Source organism: Mobula birostris, chromosome 28 (genome assembly GCF_030028105.1).
Source record: "Mobula birostris isolate sMobBir1 chromosome 28, sMobBir1.hap1, whole genome shotgun sequence".
Taxonomy (NCBI): Eukaryota; Metazoa; Chordata; class Chondrichthyes; order Myliobatiformes; family Myliobatidae; genus Mobula; species Mobula birostris.
Genome location: NC_092397.1, coordinates 23,246,341 through 23,269,487, shown reverse-complemented (window position 1 = coordinate 23,269,487; position 23,147 = coordinate 23,246,341). Strand labels below are relative to the sequence as shown.

General features: G+C 44.8%; 3 non-coding genes across 3 annotated transcripts; all 3 read left to right on the top strand.

Annotated features, from left to right (window-relative positions):
- Positions 1 to 3,415: 3,415 nt before the first annotated feature.
- trnam-cau (transfer RNA methionine (anticodon CAU)) lies at positions 3,416 to 3,487 on the top strand. The gene has a single exon. It is a non-coding gene; the product is annotated as a tRNA-Met (tRNA).
- A 2,521-nt stretch (positions 3,488 to 6,008) lies between these two features.
- trnaa-ugc (transfer RNA alanine (anticodon UGC)) lies at positions 6,009 to 6,080 on the top strand. The gene has a single exon. It is a non-coding gene; the product is annotated as a tRNA-Ala (tRNA).
- Positions 6,081 to 11,977: 5,897 nt separating this feature from the next.
- trnas-aga (transfer RNA serine (anticodon AGA)) lies at positions 11,978 to 12,059 on the top strand. Its single transcript has one exon. It is a non-coding gene; the product is annotated as a tRNA-Ser (tRNA).
- The last annotated feature ends 11,088 nt before the right edge of the window (positions 12,060 to 23,147 follow it).

The window sequence follows — 23,147 nt, the reverse complement described above, 5'->3', positions numbered from 1 at the left end:
ACTGACATCTGAGAAAATACAGTAAAACATTTACTTCACTTGTAAACATTGATGTTAGCAAAGAATGAGAGGAAAATGAAACGCTGATATCCTAGTGAGGCTGAAAAACTGAAAATATTAGACAACAAAACAGAACGTCTAAATAGTCTCCCAAAAGTTACATCTTTCTTTGGTCCAGCATCTCTAAAAGGCCCGCCGGCTGCAATTGCTGCTGCACCACCGTCACAGCATGGGGCTGTAAGCCAAGTGACAGTGTAAGCGGTACAGGAGATGTTGATAATCAGAGAAATGAAAATGAGAAGAAAAATTCTACTCAAACAGATGGTGATAATGATGACCAGACTTTGTTTGATGAACAAGCACCACAGTATGATGACAGTCCTACAACTGAGACAGGTGAGGGAGATGCCGCCACCAGCACACCAGACAGAGAGAAAGCCCCATTAACATTCAGAGAGACCGACCCCGCACGTTGGGCCAACGCATATTACCAGTGACCAACAGATCGACATTGTTAGGAGAGGTCCCGTTCAGTTAGAGGACATTAACTTTCCACAGAGCCATTCACGCCGTCGTTTTACCAAGGACAGATATCTTATGAAGATGAAAAATGGAGAAACCATTCGCAGGTCATGGTTAGTGTACTCAGAATCATCTGATTCAATATTCTGTTTCTGCTGTAGCCTATCTGGCAAGCGAAATCACAGTCTCACTTGCGGAGGTTTCAGAGTGTGGGAGTGACTCACTCTCACACTCCAGGATCATGAGAAGTCAAATGCGCACCGTGACAACATGGATAGCTGGCGCGAGCTGGAACCATACTTAAAAACGCACGGTGCCATTGACAGCACGTACCGAGAAATGCAAATGGTGGGACAAAACACTGGAATGATGTCATGAAGTGGTTCATGTCCATAGTCTCTCGCCTTGCAGAACGAAAATTTGCTTTCAGTGGCCACAATCCCACCCTACATGAACCAAATAATGGGAACTTTCTCGGTCTGGTGGAGCTGCTTGCCGAGTTCGACCCAGTGATGAGCGAACATGTCAGACAAGCAGAGAAAAAAGAGATTGCTGACCACTACATGGAGAAAACCATACAAAATGTGTTAATCACACTTATTGGAGACATGACACTGGAAGCGATAACAGAAAGTGTAAAACAATCACGTTAGTACTCGGTGATAATGGACTGCACCACTGACGCTGCACACATAGAGCAGCTCTCTGTGACACTGCGCATTGTCACATGCCAAGTAAATGTCGGAGCTACTGTTAGTAAGTATTTTCTCAGTATCCTACCAGTGCCTGACGCAACAGGTGCAGGCCGAACTGACGTGTTCTTAACGCATCTGGAGAAGTTAAGATTAGATTTATCAAAATGCAGGGGGCAGGCATATGATAAAGGAAGAAATGTGCGGGAGGAAATAGCGGGGTGCAGAAGAGGGTACTAGATAGTAACAAAAAAACACTGTTCATGCCATGCGCCAGCCACAGCCGAAACCTAGTCATTGCCGATGCTGCAAAATCAACTGTGGAGTCTGTAAGCTTCTTTGGGGTGCTGCAACGTCTATAAACACTATTCAGCTCATCGACACAGAGGTGGGAGCTGTTCAAGGATAACGTGCCACAGATGACCCTCAAGGCCACATCCAACACGTGATGGGAGCGCCGCGTGGAAAGTGTGAAAGTCCTGCGCTACCAGCTTCCCGATGGTGGCAATGTAGTCCTGTCACTGATTGAACATGCCACACGGAAAGGTGACAGTGAAACCACATCTGCAGCCAGAGGCCTAGAACAGGACATCATGTCATGGAAATTCCTGCTGACTGTTATCATCTGATACAACGTTTTACATGAGGTGAATCGTGTCAGCAAGCTGCTCCAGAGCCCGCAATTGGGAATCGATGTGCTACAGCGCGAGGTGGAATATGTTCTGAAATTTCTCAAGGAATACAGAGAGAACGGCCTTTCATTGCCCAAACAGATGCCAGAGACATAGCTGAAGTGATTGGAATGCCAATGGTCTTTCTAACTGCACGACACAGAAAACTAAACGTCAGTTCCAGTACGAATCCCAGAGTGCAGATCCTTCCCTGACAGTGGCACCCGAGGAACTGTACAAGAGAGAAATTTTCCTTTCACTAGTGGACTCTGCCATCCAAGGCATTAATGAGCTCTTCAAGCTGATGGAGTCATTTCACAGTCTGTTTGGCTTCATTTATGGAAGAAAGGAAATGAAAAAAGTCACCCAACGTCGCACACCGAAAGACAGCAGCGTGAACATGAAGAGGACATTTGGTGATGTGGATGCTGAGGACCATTTTGCACGAGGTGTCGGCTGCTGTCAGTGCCGTGCCTGCAAAAGAAACCACTGGCCTGCAGATTCTGACCTACATTTACAGCAACAATCTGGTTGAACTGTATCCTAACCTCACCATTGCTCTAAGACTCGTGCTGATAGTGCCTGTGACTCTAGCCAGTCGAGAGAGAAGTTTATCGAGGCTAAAGGTCAGGAAAACGCATCTGAGGACGACCATGCTCCAGGAGCGTCTGTCAGCTCTTGCTCAGATAACAATTGAACATGAAATAACAACATCTCCGGCCACAGAAGAGCTAATTAAAGCATTCTCAGCGCTCAAGCACAGGAAGATTGTGAAGTATTAGTGGTAAGTCTTTTAACACATTTTAGTAGGAATAAAAATTATAATTAAAACAATAAAATAAACCACGTGTTTCACTCAAAATGCGTATAGGCGATTAAGCGGCGTTTCCACAAATCGTAATTTCTCTCTCCCGCTTGCGTCCCCTCTCTCTCTTACTCTCCTCCTGTTTGCTCCCCGGGACTTACGTGAGCTGTCCGTGGTTCTGAAAGAGCGCGAGGCGCAGTTTGCGGTAAACTTCCAGTAGTTAACTTTCAGACACTGATCACTGAACAAATACAGTGTGAATTTTCATTGAATATCGCATTGCTCTTGTTATTAATTTAATTAGAGGGAAATTGCTTCAGATGTTCTTATGTCAGCTGATACCTAACACATAGAGCCATTCAATGCCGACTATTTGCTGAAAAGAGCGAGGCTTTTCACTCCAAAGCAAAAAAACAATGTCATTGTTTCAGTTCTTAATTAACAGAATTGTTTGAAATTTGTTGAGCTGTCTGTCCATTATGCTGAAAGTGCATATAATGCATCAACGTTTAAGACCAAAATTCTACCATTTTTGTTGCAAACCCACTTGAATATTGGCTTTGTTTTCTTTCTTTTTTTTTGAGGAAGCGGGAATAGGGCCCCTGATTAATTCTTGAAACGGGCCACTAGATGCTTAACGATGCCTATTCGACCGCGCGCGCGCGCGCACACACACACACACACACACGAGATTGCACATCATCCATGCTGTTTTGTTTTCCCACAGCAGAGTGGCGCAGCGGAAGCGTGCTGGGCCCATAACCCAGAGGTCGATGGATCGAAACCATCCTCTGCTACGTCAACTGCTGCCAACAACAATTTTCCGTCAGTGCGCTGTAAAACATAAAGCCATCCCATCATTGGTAGATGCAAGGAAATCCACTGGCATTCGGCTGGAATGTACTTTTTTATGTTATCAATTTTCACTTTTGCCGAGGTTTCTGTTTAGTTGGAAATATTAACCCATTGTGCATTGAGGTATCTTAATGTCATCTATTCTCTTCAGAATTGAGCCGTGTCTTGTATAAAAACAGACAAATGCTGAAAACACGCAGTGTGTAGGCAACATTTGCAGAAAGGCGAAGAGATTTAACCTTTCCAGTGGATGCCCGTTCGTCATAACTGGGAAAGGGAGAAAACAATCAACACACACAAAATGTTGGAGGAACTTAGCAGTCCAGGTGGTAACTATAAAAAAAAAGCTCAGTAGTTCGGGCAGCATCCGTGGAAACGATCAGTCACCGTTTCGGCCCGGAACCCTTCGTCAGGACCTGCAGCGTTCCATCAGGACAGGAGAAATAGATGAGAAGACCATGCATAGGAGTCAGTCTCTCTCTCTCTCTCTCTCTCTCTCTCTCTCTCTCGATTTACCAATCGTTCCCTGCATCGATTACTCAGACAATAAATCCTGTTGGGGAATGCTCTTCATCCCAATGCACCACCAGACACAAATTGGAGCGTGTCCTCCGGCTAGTGCTCGACAAAGAAGTAGCTAAACCGGAAATGATTTCCGAGTCCTCTCTGGTCGCAGAGAAAGAAATGTATTTCTGAACAGCGCCACTTTCGCAGTCGCTGAACAAATATCGGTTTGACCCCTTGAGATCCCGTGTGTTCGGACATCTGAATGACAGATCGCACTTTCGCGCTGGTTTCTCGTCACTGGTTAGTATACCCGCCCGTCATGGAAAAGACGGGGTTTTCATTTCCCCGACGAGGAAGTAGTTTTGCTGTTTTCATATTAAATGTGATTTCAAACCGAATTTTCAAAACAAAAAGAAAAGTGTCAAGGCGGTTAAATCAGAGTTTGATGTTGAAATGATCTGTTCATCGGGGATGTGGAACAGTCCGGTCTGCAGTGACCCCGTGAAGGGAAAATCTCGCGATCGGTGTTCAGCTTCTTCAGATATCCCCTCAGCGACTCTGTATCTCAGCGCCATTCAGTGTAACCCTCAGTGACAGGGTCCCATGTTCGCTAAAATATTTCCATCATCTACCTCTGCTACACTTTAAACTTTAAGCAAAGGCCGGTCTTACGCTCGATTTAAGGATTACGGTTCAACGAGTTAGAAAGGAGGAGGAGAATGAAACCGACGCCTTCGCCGAGCTCAGGCCACCCGGCAGAGACTGATTGAGATTCTCTCCTCCAACTCCGCGCCCAGAGCTCAGGGTGAAAGGTCATCGACCTGAAACATGAACTCTGTTTCTCCCTCCACAGACGCTCTCTGAGGTGTGGAATATTTCCGTCAGTTTCGGATTTTACTTCAGTAATTGTCCTGTTTTCTCCGACGCCGGGATCGATACACGTCCCATACGTTCCGGACACAGTAATCACATTCAATGTAAAATGCCCTTCTGCCTGGCCTGCCCAGTTGTGAGGAGTATGTAATCGCGGCCGAATCGTTTGCAGATGCGATATGAATTTATTGGGAGTTCTCTGCGAAGCTTCTAAATCGGACAAATATTTGTTCCTCACGTTTTCTTTTTATGGTGTTCGCGACTCTCTGATGGAAATCATTCATTCATGCAGATTGTGAAAATCGGTGTCCTAGCATCGACTAATAGTCAACATCGTCCAACAAAGAAATGGATTATTTAATCCGTTTTTACTCCCTGTTTTGGTGGCGCAATCGGTGAACGCGTTCGGCCGAAAGGTGGTGGTTCGAGACCACCCAGGATATTAGGCGATCCAGCAGCTTTTACCGTGCATTTTATTGACTGCTGGGATAGGCTGTTCTCTCCGCGGGGGATGGATGGGGAGATGCTCCCTTTCTTCTGCTGTACAGAGTTCAGTGAGGATTTGTTTTTAATTTTTTTTATCACGTACCCAGATACAATATGTGACAAAAAAGATTCCCTTTCATACATTCCATGCACATCAAATCACTGCCCAGTGCATTGAGAGAGAACACGATAAATGAACAATAAAATGCAGAATAAAATGGAACAGCGACAGAGAAAGCACAGTGCGGGTAAATAACAAGTTGGAGTGTCATAATGGGGTAAATTGTGAGGTCAAGCGTCCAATTTTTTTCACAAGGAAAGCATTTAATAGACATAACAGCGAGATTGAACCTATCCTTCAGAATGTCTTACGTGCTTTCTTTTCCGTGCTGATTCTGCTGGAATCTCATTGGTTTCATTCCACAAAAATTATCATGGTGTTCGGGAAGAGAATTGAACAAGGATCAAGTATGATCGCACTGGATGGTGGAGCAGACTCGGGGCCGAATGACTGTGGCCATCAGCCATTATCTGTGTTGCACTGCTCAATTGTGATATGCAGGAAGGTTTGGACCTGAACACTTCTGTATTTTAAGTGGGGATGTAGCTCAGTGGAAGAGCGCATGCTTTGCATGTATGAGGTCCCGGGTTCCATCCCCGGCATCTCCACGCTAGTGAGCTGGAATTTTGAACAATGCAAAGCTCCAACCTAATCATCAGGTTTGCAGTCGGCACAATGGTGGTACAGCGATACAGCGGCACATGTAAAAGAGGTAGACTGAGTCTCAACGTGGACAAGAGAAGACAGAGCATCTCTATAAGATGATTCATTAGGAAGGTGCAAGCTCAGCGCTCATTACCGCAAATAAACGGCTTCGACAGAGAGAGAGAGAGCGGACCACCAAACCCGCCCTCTGAACACCACAGAGAACACCAAGAAAGCGCACCGGTGTGTCCACTTCCTGGGGAGACTGAAGCCAGTGAGACTTCCCCAAACCCCTATTCTAATATGTTTTTATTTTACAGGAGCATCACTGAAGGAGTTCTAACTACTTGCTAAACAGTCAGATACGAGAATCATAAGGCATCGGACGGCTAGACCCTGCAAAGGAGAGCGACCCAGTGATTTGCGGGCAATTCAAAACTGACGGAATTCTGATCTTCATTCGATCATATGGACGGATGAGGAGGTGAACAAGACTCGGCATTTGACAACATGAATCCGCGAGTGTTGGTGTATTCTCCGCTGCACCTCAGACTGCTGTCGCTGCTCGTTACGCCGGAGACGGACCGAAATAGCAACAAAAATGGAGGAGGAACTCAGCAGGCCAGGCGACATCTCCGCTCGAAACAGCGACTGTTTACTCCTCCCCAGAGATGCTGTCTGACCTGGTGATTTGCTCCGGCATTCTGCGTTCTGGATTTGCAGTATCTGCGGAATCTCCTGTGTTTATAACCGAAACAACAGCCCGCTGACAAAAAGAAGGAAGGCAAGGAGACACAGAGGGAGATAACCAGTGTGTCTGACAGCAGGGCCGTAGGAATAGGGTCAGAATGATAATGAAAATCAGATCCGTTGCTGAAATGTTGGGGACAGGATATCCGGCTGGGCCGGAGCACAGAGACCGGATAATAACCGGGCGGGGTAGGAAGTGATGGACAGGGAAAGGAGGACGGGGGGAAGGAAGGTAAAAGCGTAAGAGAGACGAGACGAAATTAGACAGAGAAAATAACCCAACAAACAGAACAATAGATAATCGGGGGAAAGCGTCAAAATAACAAATAAAAGGCAGGAAAAGAAGAGAGATATTTACCTATCAGCAGAATGGCGCGGCAGGAATGTGCTGGGCCCGTTATCCAGAGGCCGACAGATTGAAACCATTGTCTGTTGTTCTTCAGCAGAATATTTTACCGCAAATCGCTGTCACGTCACCTGTGAACACAGCACACATTTCACTTAAAAAGAAAAACTTGTGTTTCTAACTTAAAATTCCCGTCTGCTCACTTCATCACTTTCCGAGATTTGTTGAGAACTTCGCGGGTAAATCGACGATTGCTGTTGTGCTCAGCGTTTGTCCAACACATCTTGTTCTCCGCTGCAGGAAGCTGTGTCTGGTATTGAACAGATTGAGCAGACAATGCTGGAAACACTCATCTCCTCAAGAAACATTTGTGAGTGATGAATCGGGATTAACCTTTTCTGATCGTGACACTGAATTAGAATGCTGAGAGAAGAAGATAGCTTTTAGTCTCAAAGAAGGTGAGAAGTTGGGTGGGAAGTGAAACGGGGGTCATCTCAGATAGGGCGAGACCAATACACGATGACGGTAAGGCAAATCGGAAAGAGAAACACTGGGCTAAAATGGCAGAAGAACGACGGGCAGAAACGTTCATTTCATAGAGAAGGAAGTGATGTGGCTGAGTGATTCCAGGCCCAGACGTTTATGTGACAAGGGCTGAAAAACAGGTACAACTCACGGCAATCGCCGGGAATCGAACCCGGGTGAGCTGCTTGAAAGGCAGCTGTGCTCATCCCTATACCACTGTCGCTCCATGTTGCGGGAGTTTCGAGGAGTGAAGCGGCTCCCATGGTCCATGTGATTATACCAGATCCCGATCTGCTCTCTGCCGGATGAAACCACACCATGCGGCAGGTTTTATTTTATTGCGGCCGGTTGATATCGCAATCCCTATACAGACGGGAGTTATACAACAGCTAATACAACCAGCGATCGGACTGAGTGAGAGCCGAACTTTCAGAGAGTCGCAGAGCTGCAAATGGTGCCTGTCTCATACATCAGCAAATGGGAAAACAAATTCTGATCGCGCATGTTCTTTAGAAAAGCCGAAAAAACTGTAAGTGTGAGTTGAGTTTATAAATAAATAAATAAACAAACAAACAAACAAACAAACAAACAAACAAACAAACAAACAAATAAATAGTTAAATAAACAGATAAATAAATAGATAGATAGATGATAGATAGATAGATAGATAAATAAATAAATAAATAATCCATCAATCAATCAGGCAGACAAACAAACAGATAGATAAATAAATAAATAGATAGATAGTTGGATATATAGATAGACAGATAACACCCAACAATCACATTGCTGGAATTATATTGCAATTCTCTCCATAGCTGGTAGAAGATTGAGGGCAGATCTGCTGGAAAATCACACAGAAATATCATGCGAATAGGGTTACAGCAATCAGACATTGCAACCTCTCCAACATTAACCTGATTATTTTTGTGTGAGAAATGGAATTCTCGAAGTGCAACTGGAAGAGTATTTTTCTTCCAGTCCATAGGTAGTCCGACTATTGTTAACAGTTGGACTGTTAGACTGTCACGTTAGGTCACGGGAGGTAACTTTGGATTTCTACTTTGGAGATAGAACCGAGCAGCTCGAAAGTTGCTATGGTGACCGACAGCACATTATTGTTGTTACTTTCAAGGACAGCTCTGCTTGGTTGCATGTCCTCACAGACAAAGGAAAGAGGGGCTCTTTGAATGACAGGTGATGCTCAGCCTGGTGGGGTAAATGGGAGGTCAGATGATACAGACCTCAGACACATGATCTGGACACTGAATGAGCATTGCTGTGCCCGCAGAGAAAGTGGGTTTTGGAGGATCGATCCAATTGCTCTTGCAGTGGAAGGAGAAGGGGTTGACTGTTGGGGAGTTGTCTATGTGTCCACATTTGCCGGGGTGATAGCTCCACCACAGGAAGACCGATCCCGCGGTTAAAGTCACAGTCGGTGACTTGTGAAGGATTTCGGAGGACGACGAGAAGATCGACAGCATCAGCTCAGCTGAAGACTCAAAGCTGCCTCTCTGTCCATCGCTACTCCACTAAGTACCACGAACTGAACTGAACTGAACTGAACTTTACTCATCATCGTAAGATTGTATCTTTTTTTCCATAGACTTAAAGAAGCTTGTTTTTTCGTACATATATTTCCAGAATGACTGATATACTTACTTTTATACAATCATTGCTAACCTGTTTGATTTATCTTCACATAGATTACTGTATTGCATAGTTATTAATAAATATTATTAGTTTATAGCAATAGTAGACTCCAAAATGTTTTCCATCTCTACTGGTTCCTTATTCCCGTCACGGGGTTCGTGACAATTATCCCTGCGTAAACGACAACGTAACTCTGTTGACACCGGGCCAACAACTTACAACAAGAATTCTGCTGTTCCCTTTGTACCAATACTCACTCAAACTGCTTTTCCCATCTACAGCACCAAACTAGGGCATTTCAGTTGGGCAAGTGATCGATGCTTTCTTCTCCCAGTTACAGACTTGGGTTTCTTCCTTCCGATGGTGGGTTTCTGGAAAGAGTTATTGCTGCTAGCACATTCGAAGTTCCCTCTTTTATACAGTAATCATATTTTCCAATTCAATGCTCCCATTCCAGTGTCATTGACTGTAGGCCATCTGACGGGCTTGAATTCTCCTTCTTGTTGACTCTGCTCCAGGTCAGCATCCATTTGTTGCCCTCTTCCCAGCAAGCGTCAATCGGTAATTCATGGCTCTTTGTTCCCTTTAGTAACCAGTTTGAATCACTCCAGGTAGGCATTAACCCCAACAGTCAACATTTGCATGTTATATTATATCAAAAACACCTCAGAAATAACTTCCAATTGGAAACGATTGCTTAACCCGCAAATTATCTGAAGCAACGTTGTGTTTGCTTTTAAACACAGAAATTGTCATCTCACAAAATGCAAGATGTAAAACGGTTCCACAAAATGACATCTCATTTCCAAGCACATTGCTGGGACAAAGACATTTGATATGCCTGCTTCTACTCTCCTTAAGCCATTCGATTTCGATGTTCTCTTACATATTTTAAATCCTCCGTGGCCAACATCTCCTCCCTTTCGATCTACGGAAAATCCTGTGGATCACATTATTGTTAATATGTCTCAGTGAATATAGCACAAAAGGAACAGCAGTATTCATGACTATATCAGAAAATACGGATAAGGATTTGAAAGTATTATCCTAACAAAAGCATGAAGAAACATGATAAGTGTACCCTATTTCATACATACTGTATATCGGTAATTTAACGGGAATTAGTATTATTGGTATGTGCAGTTTAGGAAATAAATGGTACATGGATCTTAGTAATATAGAGGGCTATGCGTAATCCTACGTAATTTCTAAAGTAAGTACATGCTCAGCACAACATGTGGGCCGAAGGGCCTTTATTGCGCTGTAGGGTTTCTATGTTCCTATATTGAAACGCAATAAAACTGTATGAAATCAAACAAAATCAGCAAAAACAAATTTATAATGGCATGCGGCTCGCAAACACTGAAATTATTAAAGTTCCCTTACAAACACACACTGTGTAAAATACTACGGGTAACTATTTGAAAAAGGAGCAAAGCAACGATAACATGTGAAGTAATACACATCCAAGGATGTACATTAACATTTAACCCCAGTTCCAAACTTAATTCCAATAGGGATGGATTCTGCAGAACATCATTGGCTAAACCAACGTGATATTTAATAGTCTTGGTGGACACATTCCATTGTTTACTTTGGTAAATAACTCTATCTGACTCTACCGTAATATAAAATATAGGTGGAAAGTCATAGATATATATCTAAAAAAATTGAATAGGTAGTCTTATAAAAGGTTTGGATAATACCTGCCTAATGTATTTGAAACTTAGAATTTCCTTCTTGTCAGATATGCTTGAAGTAGCAATGCGATTCTTATTATTCACCACACCAAGCAAATATCAACATACATTTGCCTCATTTCCTTTACATAATCTCGATTCAGTTCTTTATTAATTCGTTCATTCTACGTGCAACCTTCAATGGAGCCTTCAACCATTCTGCGTCCTCTCATTTGTGGAAGTCGAACACCAATCTTTTCTGTACAGCAGCGTGTTTTAGTTACTTCTCTGTGTTTAATCCATTGATATGATTTTCTCCCTTGGCTTGTTCACAACAGCTGTCCAGACTGCAGTCAAGTGAGAGGTAACTTAATAAAAACATAGTACAAAAAGTATGATTTTAGCATACCTGGTTCATTACACAACACCCAAAGCGGAATTGCTTATTCAGAGTAGGCTCAACTAAAAAGACATCTCTGAGGCCTTCCACACATTCATCAACTTGATTTTCCATCTATAAGCCGATTGATATACTCCGACTAACCTAACATTGCCTTTTACACATTTTCTTTTTCTAACTCCCGCTGTAAATTGTAGACCACATCCATATAAGGCCAATATAAAACCATAGAAGATACTCCAATCAGGGTCTTCTTACCCGAGCAGTTTCTTAATCCCCCCACAAGGATTCTACATCTTCCGATCCTGATCCGCTCTGACTGAGACTCCATCCATCCAATTCAGTGCACTGATTTCCTGCTGAAAGGTCATCGAGGTGAACGTGAATTCGGTTTCTCTCTTCACAGACGCTAATAGATCTGCTGAATATATTTTAGCAATCCCGCTTTTAGTTCAGGATCAACCCTGTTCATCTGACTCCGGGATTTGAATCCAGCTGTGATAACTTGTAGTCGTGGCCGAGTGGTTAAGGCGATGGACTAGAAATCCATTAGGGTTTCCCTGCGCAGGTTCGAATCCTGCCGATTACGTGTTTATATCGGTTTTGACTCCCTTATCCCTCCCAGGGATACAGTTTGTAAAAAGCCAGTCGAAACACCGATTTGTGTTCGCCGCCTCCAAAACCAGGAAGTGCCCCTGTGTTACGCTTTTATTCAGGTGGCTTCTACAATGCAATCGGTCAGCCGCTGTTTGGCTGTTACCGAAATGTTGGTGGTTCTGATAAAGTTTTAAGGGAATTGGGGGTTTCTCAGATTCCTGTAAATAATGGTGAAGATTGAGTGTGTGTATTCTGGTTTGAGAATGGCTGCAGTTTGAGCAGCTGTTATCTCCTGATTTCTCACACCTTTCGGTTTCGTTTTTAAATTTCAACTTTGGGTTAAGTGCCGACTATGTCTGTAACTGCATTATGTTTGAATAATACCTCACAGCTGCTTCTTTGGAGCAAGATAAGGTTTAAAGCTCACACAGACCCACAAAAGACATCTCCTAGTTTTCATACATTTTGGTTTGAACAAAGGGTGGAGATAAGGCAGGACCTTTCTTACATTCCTTTCTTAATTGCGGTAGAGTCTCTTATCTAAATGTTTAAGTTCTGCTCTATTTGAGTAGCTGGACTATCCATTGATCTGAGTGCTCTTTTGTATTGAGATATTGATTGATCAATCTGTCCTGCTAACAGTTAAATGCTGGGTGTCCAGACAAGGACATGCAGGATGTAAGAATTAATTATACTCTGTTCCTTCTTTACCTCTGCCTGATGTGATTAAGTAATCTTTATCAAATACGTTTACTTCTGTTTTAGGTGATAAAGTGGCCTTTGTCGCGGACTATCACTGTTGATAGGCTTTCGTGACGAGGATGATGTGAAAAACTGTATCTCTGTGCTTCAACAGAGAGGCTTCCGCAGCTGACTCTCTGAGTGCAGACGGAAGGTTCTCTCCCGTAACTCGCTACTAATAAATGTGGAAAAGAATCAACTGTGGTACTTGTTTCATCACATCGGGTTGATCACCTTTGACAGTTTCAGCCTACGAGGGACGCTGCTGATCCAGTGGCCTTTGCTGTCCGTGTGTGCGCTCTGTGCTGTCTCTAATGCATTCATTTAAAGTAGAATCCACATATAGAAAACAGAACACTAGCACGATCTGTCTTGCCTACGTTCATGTTGGCATAAACTTAATATATTGTACATGGACGATCAAACCGACAGAAATTCTTACAGGACACCAGTGTATTTCATGTTTAAATTTATGTTATCCCCACTTGAACCAGAGGGATAAATTCTCCAACTTCAGTCACAACAACAGTGACTGTTTCCACAACTCACTTTCAAACTCGATGTTTCATTTTATCGACATTTTTGCTTTGTTGTTGTTATTATTACTTTCTCAGCTCACGCTGGCCTGAAGTACGGGGGTGGTGAAGCACACTCATTCATCAATATCTACAGACTTCAGACCATTCTACTGGTGTATAGTATAGTGGTTTTCAGGAGATCTATAGAAATATTGCTTTTCTGGCCTAACTGCTCTCAGCTATTGTGTAGTGACTTTGAGATGATTGTTGTTGATATTACCATAGGGACAATGCACACCCTGTTCATGCTCGATAGTCTTTCGAAATTCAGCATATTTCTGGTGTTTCTCACTTGTTAATTGTTGTATGTCATGTGTGTTTGCAATGGTAATATTGATTATGCATGATGTTATTGCCTTTTAATCCAGTAATGCAATCCAGACGGATTATTATGGATTTTACTATCTGTAGTAATGGAACAGACAAGAAAAATATGGAGGACTCTGACCCGAATCTAGAACCGGTTTGTATTTATAGTAAGGTATGGTATCTTTTATGAGTTTGCATTTTAAACAAGATTTTGGTGAACGATGTTTGCCAATTGACTGTCCCTGAGTAAGTAATCAGATTGAGTTAAACTACTGCTCCATCCTGTAATGTGTTGGATTGTTTCTGGTGTCTCTTGTTATTTCTGCATTTATCCACTTTAATTTGTTGGGCTTTTATTATGTATTTGTAACATTTTTTGTGTTAATCACCTGGCCCTCTATTGCCACAAGGAACCCCTCTGTTTCTGGGAAGAAGTCTCCAACACTGAGCCAAGCGTCCCACGTTTCCTTCTGCACATCTAGTCTTCTCAGTTCATGGGGATGTTTTCCATGGAGGGTTGTTCTTCTATTGGTTGTCTTGATATTATCACTTTACGTTTCTGTATTTTCACATTCTGTTATGTTTCCTACATTGATTGACCGTCTTGTGTGCACTCTTTCATTGATCGTATTCTGTTTCTTTGCACTTACTGTGAATCCACTCAAGAAAATGCATCTAATGGTAGTATATCTGTGCTTTGACAATGAATTGACTTTGAACTCTAAAGCGTTCTGCGCTGCTACACAGGACCCGGACCCTCGGTGCCCTCTAGTGGCCGGTTGCTGGTACTGCCTCACGGATCTCTTTGCGACTCTCCGGGTCGTTTTGGGAACCCAGGAGCCAGGATGTTTCGCGTCTTGTTCACATCAACGTGGAAGTTAAATAAAGCAACTGCTCCACTGCGAAGTTCTCGCACGTCTGTCACATTTGTACAATCGGAAACACATTTAATGTTTCAGGAGGAAACCCAGTCGTCACCACTGGGGAAGAGAGAAAATAAGGTATTTTTCAGTTTCAGACAAGGTGGACGAACGTGATCGGGCAAAAGAAAAGCCGCGGATCTGGTGAGACCAAGTGAGTGACTGTGACTGTTATCATCGGGACTTTTGTTTCTATGTTATATGAACAACACAACTGTGGGGAATGTCCAGCACAGCAGACCATGGTAATGAAAGGAGGGGAAAATATCTGAGTCAAAGACCAGGTGGGCGATGGTCGAATATGGGTATTTTTTCTCACAAAAATCAGAGTAACGCACACAAAATACTAGAGGATCTCAGCATGCCAGTCAGCATCTATGGAGGGGAATGAAAGCTCGAAGTATCAGGCCGTGTTCCTTCATCAGTACTCAATGGAGGTAGGAAGAAGCCAAAATAAGAAGGACTGGGAAAAGAAGGAGTAGAAGCTACAAGGTGATAGGTGAAGCCAGGTGAGGACGAAACGTTGATATGTTGGGGAAAGGGGATATTGAATACTGGGAATTGATAGGTGAGGCCAGGTGAGGAAGGAAGGTAGATAACTTGAAGATGAGTATTAAAAATTGGGAGGTGATAACGGAGGCCAGGTGCGGAAGGAATGTAGATATATTGGGGAAATTGGAGATTGAAAACTGGGAGGTGATAGGTGGAGCCAGGTGAGAACAAAAGGTAGATATCTTGGTGAAAGGGCAGTATTGAAAACTGGGGGCGATAGGCGAAGGCAGGTGAGGAAGGAAGATAGATATGTGGGGAAAGGGGAATAAGTGAGAGGTGGAAAAGTAAAAAGGGTGGAAAAGCAGATATCCGATTGGAGGGGACGGGGGAATAGAGGGAGGCAGTAGACATATGAGGAACAGTGAAGACGCAAGAGGGAATCCCGAATAGAAGATTAAAACAAAGAACGAAGAATGGAGAAATTACCAGGTTAGAGAAATCGATGTTCATTCTATCAGGTTGAGGGCTACCCAGACGGAATATGAAGTGTTGTTCCTCCATCCAGAACGTGGCTTCATCGTGACAGTAGAGGAATCCATGGATAAACATGTCAGAATGGGAATGGGCAGTGGAATTAAAATGGTTGGCCATTGGGAAATACTGCTTGTTGCGGATGGAGCAAAGTAGCTCGACAAGATGGTTCCCCAATCTATCTTGAGTTTCTCAATTGTAGATCAGGTCGTACTGGGAGCACCCGATACAGTAGATAGCACAGGCAAGTTCAGAGCTGAAGTATTTCCTCACGTGAAAGGACTGTTTAGGGCCCTGAATGTTTTGAGGGAGGAGGTGAACGGGCAGGCGTTGCAATTCTTCCGTTTGGATAAACGTCAGAAGGGAAATCAGTGTGGAGTGTGTAGTCGTGGCCGAATTATTCGATGCACCCGGAATCCATTAGGAATTCCTCGTGCAGCTACGCGTCCTGACAATGGCGTATACCCAACATTTTCTGTTTGATATTGTCCGTGACTCTCTGAAGCAAACCAATCAGTAGATTGTGACAAACCGGGTCCAGCCCAGCCGCGATTGTTGGTCACGTTCGACAACGCAGAATTGAACCATTTATTCCTACTTTCAACAAAACTTGTCTCTGCGGCGCACTGGTGAGCGCGTCCGGCTGTTCACCGACAGGCTAGCGGCCAATGATCCGGCAGATTTCTGTCTGTTGTGTTTCATTGGCAGCCGGGAAACACTGCGCTGGACGGAGGCCGGGGCTCCCTACTGCGGCCGCGATGAGAATTTAAACTCTTATATTTCAGACACATGTACCGAGATACAATGAAAACCTCCGCTCATAATGTCCATGGAGATGAAATCATTACATAGAAACATAGCAACATAGAAAATAGGTGCAGGAGTAGGCCATTCGGCCTTTCGAGCCTGCACCACCATTCAGTATAATCATGGCTGATCATCCAACTCAGAACCCTGTACCTGCCTTCCTTCCATACCCCATGATCCCTTTAGCCACAAGGGCCATATCTAACTCCCTCTTAAATATAAACAATGAACAGGCCTCAACTGTTTCCTGTGGCAGAGAATTCCACAGATTCATCACTGTCTGTGTGAAGTAGTTTTTCGTCATCTCCGTCCTAAAAGTCTTCCCCTTTATCCTTCAAATGTTACCCCTCGTCCTGGACTTCCCCAACATCGTGAACAATCTTCCTGCATCTAGCCTATCCAATCCCTTTACAATTTTATACGTTTCAAAAAGATCCCCCCTCAATCTTCTAAATTCCAGCGAGTATAAGCCTAGTCGATCCAACCTTTCCTCATATGAAAGTCCTGCCATCCCAGGAAACAATCTGGTGAACCTTCTTTGTACTACCTCTATGACAGGAATGTCTTTCCTCAGATTACGGGACCAAAACTGCACACAATACTCCAGGTGTGGTCTCACCAAGGCCTTGTACAACTGCAGTAGAATCTCCCTGTTCCTGTACTCGAATCCTCTCGCTATGAATGCCAGCATACCATTTGTCTCTTTCATTGCATGCTGTACCTGCATGCCCACTTTCAATGACTGGTGTACAATGACACCCAGGTCTCGTTGCACCTCCCCCTTTCCTATTCGGCCACCATTCCGATAATAATGTTTCCCTGTTCTTGCCACCAAAGTGGAAAACCTCACATGTATCCACATTAAATTGCATCTGTCATGAATTTGCCCATTTATATAACCTATCTAAGTCACGCTGCATCCTCTTAGCATCCTCCTCACAGCTAACACTGCCGCCCAGCTTCGTGTCATCCGCAAACTCGGGGATGCTGCATTTAATTTCGTCGTCTAAATCATTAATATATATTGAAAACAACTGGGGTCCCAGCACTGAGACTTGCGGTACCCCACTAGCCACTGCCTGCCATTCTGAAAAGGTCACGTTTATTCCCACTCTTTGCTTCCTGACTGCCAACCATTTCTCTATCTACACCAATACAATACCCCCAATACCGTGTGCTTTAAGTTTGCAAACTAATCTCCTGTCCGGGACCATGTCAAAAGCCGTTTGAAAATCCAAATATACCACATCCACTAGTTCTCCTCTATCCACTCTGCTAGTTATATCCTCGGAAAATTCTATGAGATTCGTCAGACATGATTTTCCCTTCACAAATCCATGCTGACTTTGTCCAATGATTTCACCGCTTTCCAAATGTGCTGTTATCACATCTTTGATAACTGTCTCTAGTAATTTGCCCACCACTGATGTCAGGTTAACCGGTTTATAATTCCCCGGTTTCTCACTCGCTCCTTTCTTAAAAAGCGGGGTTCATTAGCCACCCTCCAATCCTCAGGAACTAATCCAGAATCTAAAGAGTTTAAAAAAATATATCACTAATGCATCCACTATTTCTTGGGCTACTTCTTAAACACTCTGGGATGCAGGCCATCTGGCCCTGGGGATTTATCTGCCTTTAATCCCTTCAATTTACCTAACACTACTTCACTAATAACATGTATTTCCCTCAATTCCTCCATCTGCTAGACCCTCTGTCTCCTACTATTTCCGGAGGATTATTTATGTCCTCCTTGGTGAAGACAGAGCCAAAGTAGTTATTCAATTAGTCTGCCACGTCCCTGTTCCCCATGATCAATCACAACAGCGCATTGAGATCGCATAAGGGAAAGCAATAACAGGCCGCAAAATAAATTGTAACAGCGACAAGGAGAGCACAGCGCAGGTAGGTAACGAGGGACAGCATCATCACGAGGTAGATTGTGAGGTCAAACTTACATTTTACCGTTCTAGGAAACGATTTAGTAGACAAAACAGAGGGATTGAAACTATTCATGAGTCGGTGACACGTTCTTTCAGGCTTTCGTGCTTTCTGCCCGATGGAAAAGGGGAAAGGAGAGAATATCTGGGATGCGGGGTGTCTTTGGTCAGAATTTTTTTCTGTTCGAAATTTCCAGAAAGTGAGTTTCATGGAGCGGAGTCCTTGAAACTAACGGACTTGCCGGGACTACTGTTGTGTTTTTCATTTAATTTTGGTCCTCGATCATTCAGTCGGAGTCCACTTGGTTTCATCCCAGATGAAGGGTGTGAATTCAATCTCTGATCTATTACAGTGCGTGATCATTGATAAAAACGATTACACTCACAGCAAATTTCCCAGTGTGAGTGGTCGACTTTGTCCCACGAGTTCCATGTACATAGCGTTCTGAAAGAGGTTATTTTTATACTCGAAAATTGTAGATTTTTAAATGGCCGAGAATCGATCCCAGATCCACTGTTTGGGAAGCAGCTATGCTCACCACTGTACCGCAATCGCCTCATGATCAAGTGGAGATTCAGGCAGTGAACCGTCTCCTTTACTATCAGACTCTGTAACTGATCATCAGTTTCCGAGCTGCTTTCTGAAGGATCATTCCTCACTCTGTTGCAGTTCCTATTCCGACCACTGGGTGTCGCGTCATTCCGACAGTCCGGAGAAACAAAACACTCTGGATTCGGACTGCAGGGAGAATCAGCTGTTGCGAGAATCGTAGTTAGAAATGGCTCCTCTGGCTCCCTGCCTCACGGAGGGAAAACAAATCCTGATTATAATCGTTTCAAATAATTTAAATAACACGCAGTTAGACGCTAATAGGAACCCTTCCTTTTGCCAGTCCTTGAACACAATAAGTGACTGAATCGCTAAAGAATCCTGAGACCCTCCAGTCACACAGTGAGAGGGGATGGGTGAAGGCTCGACACTCAACAAACGGAAATCAAAGTAACTCTGTGAGCTCTTCTGTACCCTGACATCCATATGATCGCCCTGATGAAGGGTCTCAGACAGAAACGTCGACTCTTTTCCATTGATGCTGCCTGGATTGCTCAGTTCCTGCAGCATTTTGTGTGTATTACCTTGATTTCCATCACCTGCAGATTTTCTCTTGTTTGTAATCCGTTTGACAGATTCCATACCCTCGCTTATTCTTCACTAGTGTTGTGGTAAATCTCCCCTTCAATCAGTCGGGAGACTCAGGTTCGATTCCCTGTCGTGGAGACCGTTTTCATGCTGGAAATGAAAACTGGAAATATAAGAGAATATTTGCAATAAAACAAAACGGGGTTGAAGTGGTTGTTTAGAAAATGAAACAACCCAGTCCGCAGACAGCCCGGGACAGGAGAGTTTACCGAGAAAGTTGTGTTCAGCATCTTTTCCCAAGTAATCCATCACGAGTCTATAATTGAGCGCTGTTCGGCGTTACAATCGGTGACCGATTTTATCACTTCGAAACATTAAACAGGGGCTGTTGCTGTGAGATATAAACTCCTGCAATTTCCAGCACTGATGCCGATTCCGTCACTGTGTCTGAGTAACTGTAGAAGGCAGGGAGAAGAACAGCTGAGACACTTTAGAAAGAACGATGCCAAGTGGGCAATGTGTTTATTGCCCGGTTCAAATCCACCCCGTCCCTTTCCCAGCCTCGGACCCGCTGTGTAGACGCTCCGAAAGTGAACTGAGGGAAGGAATGGCGATTTTTCACTCTGTGACGTCATTCACACAAATGAGCATGCGCAGTGTCGTTCCGCTCCTTGACCTGATTGACAGCGAACAGCAGAACACGTCCCCGAGAGCGGTTTTACAGCAGCGCGGAATGGAGAGCTCCTGGGCCCGGGAGTAGGGCGCTACCAGTGTCCTCCTTCCAGCAGCAGCGCATCGCTCTGGGAGCGGCTCTGCAGGTAGGCTCGGAGATCGGCACTTACACCGGAGATGGCGACTGGGAGAAAGAGGCGGAGTGTAACAGCGACTGTGCTCGGAATGCGGAGTGAGTGGGCAGAGAGAGGCTGTTCCCGGGCTGGGGTAGGTAGGGTGGTGAAGGCGGGGTGGGAAGGAGCTGCCGGTGACGTTCATTGATGCCTCTTCTCCCCACACCAGGGGGGAAATCCATGTTTAGTCCGAGTCTCCTCGTCTTTCTTTTTGCAGGACACGGAGCCGGACAGGTTTATAAAGAGCGGCTGTTGCAGGATCCCGGAGAGAAGTGTGCCGGACACAGTTTACACTGGGGCTCTTTAACTTCGGCTGAGCGGCGAGCCCCACGGGAGAGGTGAGCGGAAGTGCGAGGTGCATCCACCTGCCTGCACCACGGTCAGTTCCATTCCCAGATCGGTGACGGGGTGCGTTCGCCCCTTCTCAGTGTGCAGCTGCCTCATCTGCTTGGCAGAAGCTGAGAACTGCAGACCTACAGAGGCCTCTCACACTGGCACTGGCTGCACTGGCCGCTTCACACAACCATCTGCCTTTAACCTCTCCTTCGCTGATCCAGTTCCCTCCTCCTTCCCACAGAGAAATAATTCCATCAGCTCTGACCTTCCCTGCTGAGAGCAATGGTTGATCAACAGACCCGTAAAACAAAGATTGATGTGAGGTCCTTAACCCATATTTCTCCTGCATTTACTGTGGAAAAGGACATGAATTTTATGGAGTTCAGCACAGAGATATGTTGAGAGTAGAGCATCTTACAGTACTGTTAAGTACATCTTAAGTGCTGTTGTCGTTTACATAGAAACAATACCGGCCATTCGGCTCACAATGCTGTACAGAACATGTACTTACATTAGAAATTTCCTAGTTTTCTAAGCACAATACACCTATTCAGAAGTCACTTAAAAGACACTATTGTTTCAGCCTCCACAACCATCACCGGAAGCATTCACGGCAAAAGGGATACAAGGCTGGGGAAGGCAGAGGATCATGCGACGAGAGGCCTAGGGCGAAAGGAAGGCAGAAGGGAGCCCAGAGGAAGATGGAGATCGGGCAAGGAGTTATAGTGAGAAGGACAGAGGGAGAGAAGAGGGAGAGAGAGAGGAAAAGGGGGAAAATAGTAAATAAATAAATAAGGGATGGGGTAAGAAGGGAAGGAGGGGCATTAACGGAAGTTAGAGAAGTCAATGTTCATGCCATCAAAGGTTGGAGGCTACCCAGACGAAATATAAGGTGTTGTTCCTCCAACCTGAGTGTGGCCTCATCTGGATAGTAGAGGAAGCTGTGGATAGACATATCAGAATGCGAATGGGACGTGTAATTAAAATGTGTGGCCACTGGGAGATCCTGCTTTCTTTGGCGGACAGAGCATTGGTTTTCAGCGAAACGGTCTCTCACCCTGCGTCGGGTCTCACCAATGTATAGAAGGCCGCACTGGGAGCACCGGACGCAGTACATCACCCCAGCGGACTCACAGGTGAAGTGTCGCCTCACCTGGAAGGACTGTCTGGGACCCTGACGGGTGGTGAGGGAGGAAGTGTAAGGGCATGTGTAGCACTTGTTCCGCTTACATAAATAAGTGACGGGAGGGAGATCGGTGGGAAGGGATGGGGGAGAGGACAAATGGACAAGGGAGTCGCGTAGGGAGCAAACCCTGCGGAAAGCAGAAAGGCGGAGGGGAACGAAAGGTAAGCTTGGTGGTGGGATCCATTTGGAGGTGGCGGAAGTTACAGAGAATAATATTTTGGACACGGAGGCTGGTGTGGTGGTAGGTGAAGACAAGTGGAACCCTATTCCTAGTAGGGTGGCGGGTGGATGGCGTAGGAGCAGAGTTCATGGTGGTGGAAGGGAAGTCCCTTTCGTTCATAAAGGAAGACATCTCCTTCGTCCTGGAATGAAAAGCCTCATCCTGAGAGCAGATGCGGCGGAGACGGGGAAATTGCGAGAAGGGGATAGCATTTTTATAAGAGACAGGGTAGGAAGTGGAATAGTCCAGATAGCTGTGAGAGTCCGAAGACTTATAGTAGACATCAGTAGATAATTTGTCTCCAGAGATAGCGGCAGTATGATCAAGAAAGTAGAGGGAAGTGTCGGAAATAGACTAGGTAAACTTGAGCGCAGGGTGAAAGTTGGAGGCAAAGTTAGTCAACTATATAGTCAACGAGCTCAGCATACATGCGGGAAGCAGCGCCAATGCAGTCGTCGATGTAGCGAAGGAAAAGTGGCAGACGCTTATCAGTATAGGCTTGGAACATGAACTGTTCCACAAAGCCAACAAAAAGGCAGGCATAGCTGGGACCCACACGGGTGCCCATGCCTACACCTTTCGCTTGCAGGAAGTGGAAGGAGCCAAAGGGGAAATTATTAAGAGCAAGGACTAATTCCGCTAGGCAGAGGAAAGTGGTGATAGACGGGAACTGGTTTGGTCTGGAATACAAAAAAGAAGTGAAGAGCTTTGAGATCTTCGTGGTGGGGGATGGAGGTATACAGGGACTGGACATCCATGGTGAAAATGAAGCGGTGGAGGTCAGGGAACTTAAAATCATTGAAGAGATTCAGAGCGTGAGAAGTGTCACGAACAAAGGTGGGAAGGGCTTGAACAAGGGTGGATAAAGCAGTGTCGAGGTAGGCAGAAATGAGTTCGGTGGGGCAGGATCAAGATGAGACAATGGGTCTACCTGGACAGGCAAGTATGTGGTTCTTGGGTAGGAGGTAGAAACGGGAAGTGCGGGGTGTGGGAACGATAAGGTCGGTGGCAGTGGATGGGAGAACCCCAGAGCTGATAAG